Below are 8,472 nucleotides of genomic sequence, written 5' to 3'. Positions count from 1 at the left end.
CCAAGGAACTATTTACACTTCAACTCTGAGTAGGCAGAGTAGGAGAAAAGGGGAGGTGGAACATGGCAGCTGGAAGTTGAATGGCACAGAAACACTAACTGTATATTCAGTATGGAAAAAAAATAATTGAAATGTACCCACATATCCATTTTATACCTAGCTGCATGGATTACCTGAGACAATGTCCAAGCTCAGGGACAGAATCATTTACTCATACTGGTGGTGAACAAAGCAATTACAGGAACACTGTACTGGGTGTAACAGGTAGGCTGCCTAGGTAGCTGGTGGCTGCAGAATGCCCTCTGTGGAGGAGGCTCTGAGCTGCTCCGGCCCAGTCACAGCTGCCTTTGGTGGGCTCTGACACTGCTGTAAACATTGCATCTTGCACCAAAACTGCAGCGAGGCAGGGGAACCCCCGGTGCCCTGATTCATACCCGTGTAGGAAAGAGCAGCAGTTACTGGAGACATGAGAAAATGAAGGAGAAAACACCTCCAGAGAAGTGGAGAGGACACATGGAAGGAGACATTGTTGGGGACACAGCTGGAGTTGCACTATTGAAAAGAGGCATTCCATGCCAGAGAAGGTACCTCTGAGGGACTACAGACTGCAGGTGACCCATGTTAGGGCAGAGACACTGCCAAGGGACTACAGACATTCATGGTCCATGCATGGGGAAAATGGGGTAGAAGCAAGGACCAGCAAAAGGAAAACATCGTTCACTGACCCCACCCTCCCTCGTGGCCAGAAGGATTGGAGAGGGACAAGTGCAATGTGAGGTGAAAACAAGGGAGGTTGAGAGGTAGAAGGGGAGGACTCAAGTTGAACACAAGGAGGAAAAGTATTTCCTTGTTAGTTTATGTTTTTTTCTTCTCAATACCTGAATCTATAATTAAAATTTTGAATTAATTAGCAATAAATTAAATTAAGTAAAATTCCTTAGGTTGAGACTGTTTTGCCCACAACAAGCTACCACACCTTACTTGAAGTGCCTAGCCTACCACAGACACTGCAGAAGAGGAGACAAATCTAGAAACAGCTACAAGACTTGTTGAAAAGACAGCTAAACTGGTAGAAAGATGAACAGTTTTGTTCAGTTACAGGAAACTTTACAGTTTGCTTTGGGTCCTGAATATTCTTTAACAGTGAGGCAAGAACAGTCATATGTGAAACCAGAAATTAGCAATGTGAACTATAAAGTGGAAGGATCATTTGAGAAGACATGGAGGAACATGAAGCTGTAGAAAATAAGGCACTGCAGACCTACATGTGTTGGTGATCTACTAACATCTGACTTGTCCAATGCTGGACAGATGAACCAAGCTGGGGAACCAGGCAAATATGAGACAGAGATGTTGTCTTTCCCCTATTCTAATGTAACTCTGGCTAATGTTTCCTTTTTTTCTGAGGTAACTTAAAATCTGTCCTTGCTTTCAGTGAGTGACTAGATGACCTCTAGAGGTCACATCCCATCTAAATTATTCTACAGTTCTACACTTCTTTTAATTTTTTTAGCTCACATCATATTCAACAATTATTATATGATAATATAGGTAGTCGTGTGATTTAGCCTGTATCCAGAAAAAAAGTTCAAGTACTGAACTTTAGTCCACTGTTCATCTGTTACCTCTCTCTGTGTGACCATAAAACAAGATCTGTATGATAGACATCTGACAAGAATGCTTCCAACATGCAAAGTATCTGCAGCCAAAGGAAGGATCTGAATCAAAAATCTCTAAATTGAAGACACAGTATATCAGGTTTCTCAACAGAAAATCATCTGGACAAGAAAAACATTCCTAATGTTTCTCCAGGACAATATACCTTCCAAACTGCATCAGTTTTGTCAGGCTAGATATCAACTAGCACACCACTGTGATCAACTTTCCAAAGCCTATCTGGCCTTTAAGGTTAAAGATATGAAGATATTTAATCTTTGGCAAAAGAAATATTAATTTGCTTGTGTCAGGTGTTAGCTACACACATCTTCACTACACTGCCTGCAATATCCCTCTCTTTGAGATTTTGGAGCCATGGCTAGAGAACTTTGTTTTCTAGTCCTTTTGTTTCTACACTAACAAGTATTTGTTTCTACACTAACAATACATTTCATTGCTTACTTGATTTCCTGGGTGGACAGGAAATCTCTTCCAGAGACCTGGACTCAAGGTCAAGCGTCAAATATTTGCTTGTGTCAACCTGCTTATGGCTAGATGCAGCTAGAGGTGACTGGCCACATCCACACAGTGAGTTTTTGTCCCTGGTTTCCTATGCACACCACTTAGTCTTAATGTGCTGTTTTTATTCTGGTGTGGTTTTACAGCTCTGAGCTTTTGAAGTAATATCTTTGCACTCCACAAGGGAGGTGTTTTTATCATATGATAGCACAATTTTGTTTTATGGGTGATAGTGCAGGTGTCCAAGGGTACAAAGCCTACAAAGCTGACATTGGAGGACTGTATAAGATTAAAGACAAACCCTTGCTTGCCTAACCATTGCTTTTGGGAGTACTTGTGCATACCTATTCCCTTTGAAATTGCCTGTTGGAGATGCACAAAGCAGAAATAGAGAAAAAAAGTGCTGTGGATGGTCCAAGAAGACAGTGTTCAAGCTTGATTCCTGATCTTCTTTCTTTAGTAGCACAAACGTACTGATTTTTTTTTTTCTCAAAGCTCATAGTAAAACCGGATCTTTGAAGGAAAATCTCTGAGGCGAAGGATTTGCTAACATGTTCTGAAAGCACTTCCTACCAATTATTTTCAGAAACGTTATTTTACTGATTAAGTCTAGATGTAAAAAGTGGAAGTCTCCCTTGTGTTTATTACATCATGTCCTGGCTTTGGCTGGGATAGAGTTAATTTTCTTCCTAGTAGCTGGTATAGTGCCATGTTTTGGATTTAGGATGAGAATAATTTTGATAACAAGCTGATGGTTTAGTTGTTGCCAAGTAGTGCTTACACTAGTCAAGGACTTTTCAGTTTCTCATGCCCTGCCAGCGCAGCCAGGACAGCTGACCCAAACTGTCCAAATGGATGTTCCATACCATATGACGTCATGCTGAACAAAAAATTGGGCAGGTTGGCCAGGGAGGTGCAGCCACTCCTTGGGAACTGGCTGGGTCTTGGTCAGTGGGTGGTGAGCAATCACATTGTACAACACTTGTTTTGTATATTCTGTTATCATTATTATTATTTTCCATTCCTTTTCTGTCCTATTAAATTGTCTTTATCTCAATCCATGAGTTTTACCTTTTTTTTCCAATTGTATCCCCATCCCACTGGGGGTTGTGAGCAAACAGCTGTGTGGTGTTTAGCTGCCTGCCAGGTTAAACCAGGACACATCAGAATCAGATTTTTCTATGAATATCCTCCAATATTCTATAGTAAGAAAACTGTGTTAAACTGAACTTTGAAATACTATAATAAGAATCTTGTTTTCTGTGGTATTCAATATCTCAATAAAGCAGACATCTGCAGATATGCATTATGTATTGCCAGCAGTAATTTATTAGGCATCAGGGATCCAAGATACCAACACGCATGTTTCACTGTTTTCAAACATCCTAGGATTTTGCACTAAGCCCAACAGACAACTTTATGCCTGGTTTTATCCATTACTTTTTGTTGATATTCTGTTACGAAAACTAGACCATAATATCTGACTAAGAATGAAAATTACTGTCTTTGTAAACTCTTTACCTCTCCTGCTAAATCTCCCTAAGCACCTGATTCCTCACTTATATTACTTTATTCCTCCTCTTGAAGTATCTTATTCCATTCATGGAGGACTTTGTGATCTTCTTGGAGAGCTTTCTCCTGACTTTGCAGGGCCTTTTTCTCATCTTGAAGGGCCCCATTCTCCTCTTGGAGGGCAAATTTCTCTTCACTGAGGGCATTTTTTTTCCTCACAAAGAGCCTTTTCCTCTTCCTGAACAGCTTTGTTGTCCTTTTGATGAGCCTTAAACTGCTCCATGAAGGCCTTGTTTTCCTTCCATAAAGCTAAAATCTCATGCTGAAGAGCTTTTTCCTCCATTGCAAATGCTCTTTCTTGTCCTTTGAGAGCCCGAACCTCTTCTCTGAGTCTTTATTTTGTTGCTGGAGGGCTTTTTGCTGTTTCTCAAGGTGCTTTGTTTCCTCTGAAGGGTGCCTATGCTTCTCTTGAAGGTTTTTATTCTCTTCCCTAAGGAGTTTGTTCTGTCTTTGGATACTTTGATTCTCCTGATAGGTTTGTTCTTCATACAAATAGGCTTTGTTCTTCATACAAAAAGCCCTGTTCTTTTGCTGAAGGTTTTGATTCGCTTCTCAAAGGGCCCAATTCTCCTTCAAGTGTTTGGTTAAATTCTGTACTGTGAGAGGAGGTTGCAGATGGGGGCAGCAGAGATAAATTGCTGATCTTCCTTAAAGAATATTCATCCTTTGGGACAGACATTTTGTCACTTAGCCGCACCATTCAGGTGCTGTGCTGTGTTCCACACGGGTGATTCCACCTCTCATATTCAGTAGTCATGGAACTGAGAATAGAGGTTAAGTGTCCGTAAGACTCTACTCAGAATAACTTATTAATAAATAAATAAATAAATAAATAAATAAATAAATATAGCACTAAATGTGACATAAAAATAGTGGTGAAACAATATTGATATTTGACAAGTATTGTATATTTTTTGGATGTGCTGAAGTATCTACAACAGAGAAAATTTCACAAGGCTGAGTTAATTATAATGAAGTAAAGAGAAGGGATATTTACTTTCAGAGTCTTAAAACTGACAATCTTTCTCAGGGACATATAGCAAGGTGATATGCATTCATGGAGGAATCCAGACTGTTAATACATATCTTTAGTTGTAATTTTCTTTGCTTTTCTTCTTTACCTTTTTCTTTCTTTCTTTTCTACTCTGTGATTAAGTATTTTTCTAGAACCTTACTTACGCTTGAATTTGCTGTTAATGCTGTTTCTATTATAACTATCTTGATGCAGACTAGGGACAGCCTTGAATTTGAGCTTACTTTATCTTTCAGAGAAATAAAGACCAAAAAAATGCATATATAAAGTGACAAAAAATATCTATAACCCTTTCAGAGGTAGAGCTGGTAAACTCCTTGCTTCAGACTCAGTTGAGATAAGGTGCAATTAAACACTTTCTGTCGTTGTTTCTTCATTATTCTACCCTGCTGGGAGAATGTTACTTTGTTTAGATTGGAATAAATGTACCAGCTAAGTAGGATTTTTAGAAGTTAATTTCCATACATATGACAATACTGTAATATTAGGCATATTTTGGATATATGCCTGGTGTTTGCTATGAAGCACTGAACAATTAGCCACTATGTGGTTTAGCTGGCAGCTCAGCCCCACACAGTCGCTCGCTTACTCCTCCACCCATAGATGGGGGAGAGAATCAGAAGGGTAACGCTCCTTATTCCATACCATTTACACCATGCCCAGGTCCCATATGATGCAATACAACCGTACCAACCACCACCCCTCCCCTTCCCATCCTTTAACATAATACACAGACATCATTCCCTTAGTTTATGGACCTTCCCTGGAAAATGTCCATTAAAATGTCCATTGAGTTCACCCAGTCCATGACTCTGGGGTCCATCTGTCATATCAGTCTTTCAGGGTGGTAGAGATAGCGTGTGCGGCGTTGGGTTGCTGCATACCGAGTCAGCCATCATTCCATCACTGCTGTACTTTGCTTGTTTCACAGTTTATCTTCCATGGATTGGGAGGCTCGTACTCTGATATCATTGATACAACACAGAGGTGACACACAATATTATATAGCAGTTCACATTGTGCCATTCAGTTCATTGGCTGTTTTCACCCAAAATCAAATCCCCTTGAGGCACACAACGGATTTCTCCATCCTCCCGCATCACCCACCAAGTGCACCCAGGTCCTCGAGCAAAAGCAATCCCGCGAATGGGTTTGCCTTTGCCCAAGGCAGGAAGAACCCAGACTGTTTTGCCCAGCATACTTTTTGTGTGCACTACAGGGACTCTATCCCCTTCCACAGTATGTAGGATTTCTGACTGGGCAGGGCCAGCTCGATTGGCAGATCCCCTCGTGTTGACTAACCACGTGGCTTTTGCTAAATGTGTATCCCAGTGCTTGAATGTCCCACCCCCCATTGCTCTCAGTGTAGTTTTTAACAGTCCATTGTACTGTGCAATTTTCCCAGAGGCTGGTGCGTGATAGGGGATGTGATACACCCACTCAATGCCGTGCTTTTTGGCCCAGCTGTCTATGAGGTTGTTTCAGAAATGAGTCCCGTTGTCTGACTCAGTTCTCTCTGGGGTGCCATGTCGCCACAGGACTTGTTTCTCAAGACCCAGGATAGTGTTCCGGGCAGTGGCATGGGGGACAGGATATGCTTCCATCCAGCCAGTCGTTGTTTCTACCATTGTAAGCACATGGCACTTGCCTTGATGGGTTTGTGGGAGTGCCAGGCCTCCCCATATTTATATTTCAGCCATCGTCCCCCATACCACAGAGGCTTTACCTGCTTCGCTTTCTTGTTTGCAATGCATGTTTCACATTCGTGGATAGCCTGTGCAATAGCATCCATGGTCAAGTCCACCCCTTGGTCACGAGCCCACCTGTATGTTGCATCTCTCCCTTGATGGCCTGAGGTGTCATGGGCCCACCGAGCTAGAAATAGTTCACCCTTATGCTGCCAGTCCAGATCCACCTCAGCCACTTCAATCTTGGCAGCCTCATCAACCTGCTGGTTGTTCCAATGTTCTTCAGTGGCCCGACTCTTGGGGACGTGAGCATCCACATACCGTACCTTTACAACCAGTTTCTCTACCCGGGCAGCAATACCTTGCCACAATGTGGCAGCCCAGATGGGTTTACCTCTGCGCTGCCAGTTGCTTTGCTTCCATTGCTGCAGCCAGCCCCACAGGGCATTTGCCACCATCCAGGAGTCAGTATAGGGATAGAGCACTGGCCTCTTCTCCCGTTCAGCATTGTCTAAGGCCAGCTGAATGGCCTTTACCTCTGCAAACTGGCTCGATTCACCTTCTCCTTCAGCAGTTTCTGCTACTTGTCATACAGGACTCCATACAGCAGCCTTCCATCTCCGGTGCTTTCCCACCAGATGACAGGACCCATCATCAAACAGGGCATACTGCTTCTCATCTTCTGACAGTTTGTTATAGAGTGGGGCTTCTTCAGCACGTGTCACCTCCTCCTCTGGTGATAATCCAAAATCTTTGCCTTCTGGCCAGTCCATAATCACTTCCAAGATTCCTGGGCGACTGGAGTTTCCTACTCGAGCCCACTGGGTGATCAGTGCAACCCATTTACTCCACGTAGCATCAGTTGCATGGTGTGTAGAGGGGACGTTCCCTCTGAACATCCAGCCCAGGACTGGCAGTTGGGGTGCCAGGAGCAACTGTGCTTCAGTACCAACCACTTCTGAAGCAGCTCGAACTCCTTCATATGCTGCCAATATCTCTTTTTCACTTGGAGTATAGCGGGATTCAGACCCTCTGTATCCCCAGCTCCAAAACCCTAGGGGTCGGCCTCGAGTCTTCCCTGGTGCTTTCTGCCAGAGGCTCCAGGTAGGGCCATTCTCCCCGGCTGCAGTGTAGACCACATTTTTTATATCTTGTCTTGCCCGGACTGGCCCAAGACCTTCTGCATGAACTATTTCCTGTTTAATCTGTTCAAAGACTTGCCCTTGCTCAGGGCCCCGTTTGAAATCATTCTTTTTCCCGGTCACTTGATAGAGAGGGCTCACGATCAGACTGTAATTTGGAATATGCATTCTCCAAAAACCCACAATGCCCAAGAAAGCTTGTGTTTCCTTTTTGCTAGTTGGTGGAGACATGGCTGCTATTTTGTTGATTACATCCATTGGAATCTGACAACGTCCATCTTGCCATTTGATTCCTAAGAACTGGATTTCTCGTGTGGGTCCCGTCGCTTTGCTTTGTTTTATGGCAAAACCAGCATTCAGAAACATTTGGACAATTTTCTCTCCTTTCTCAAAAACTTCTTCCGCTGTGTTGCCCCACACAATGATGTCATCAATGTATTGAAAGTGTTCTGGAGCTTCTCCCTGTTCCAGTACAGTCTGAATCAGTCCATGGCAAATGGTAGGACTGTGTTTCCACCCCTGGGACAGTCAATTCCAGGTGTACTGGACACCCCTCCATGTGAAAGCAAACTGTGGCCTGCACTCTGCTGCCAGAGGGATTGAGAAGAATGTATTAGCGATATCAGTTGCGGCATACCACTTGGCTGCCTTTGACTCCAGCTCGTGTTGAAGTCCTAGCATGTCTGGCACAGCAGCACTCAACAGTGAAGTGACTTCATTCAGGCAACAATGGCTTACTGTTAGCCTCCACTCTCCATTAGGCTTCCGCACTGGCCATATGGGACTGTTAAAGGGTGAGTGGGTCTTACTGATGACTCCTTGGCTCTCCAGTCAGTGAATGAGCTCATGGATAGGAATCAGA

At 43.2% G+C, this 8,472-nt stretch overlaps 1 pseudogene; it reads right to left on the bottom strand.

Annotated features, from left to right (window-relative positions):
- Positions 1-3,714: 3,714 nt before the first annotated feature.
- LOC142051556 (uncharacterized) lies at positions 3,715-4,447 on the bottom strand (annotated as a pseudogene).
- Between the last annotated feature and the right edge of the window lie 4,025 nt (positions 4,448-8,472).

The sequence above is a fragment of the Phalacrocorax aristotelis genome, chromosome 1 (assembly GCF_949628215.1).
Source record: "Phalacrocorax aristotelis chromosome 1, bGulAri2.1, whole genome shotgun sequence".
NCBI lineage: Eukaryota > Metazoa > Chordata > Aves > Suliformes > Phalacrocoracidae > Phalacrocorax > Phalacrocorax aristotelis.
The sequence above is the reverse complement of the archived record's forward strand: the minus strand, read 5'-3'. Positions and strand labels throughout refer to the sequence as shown.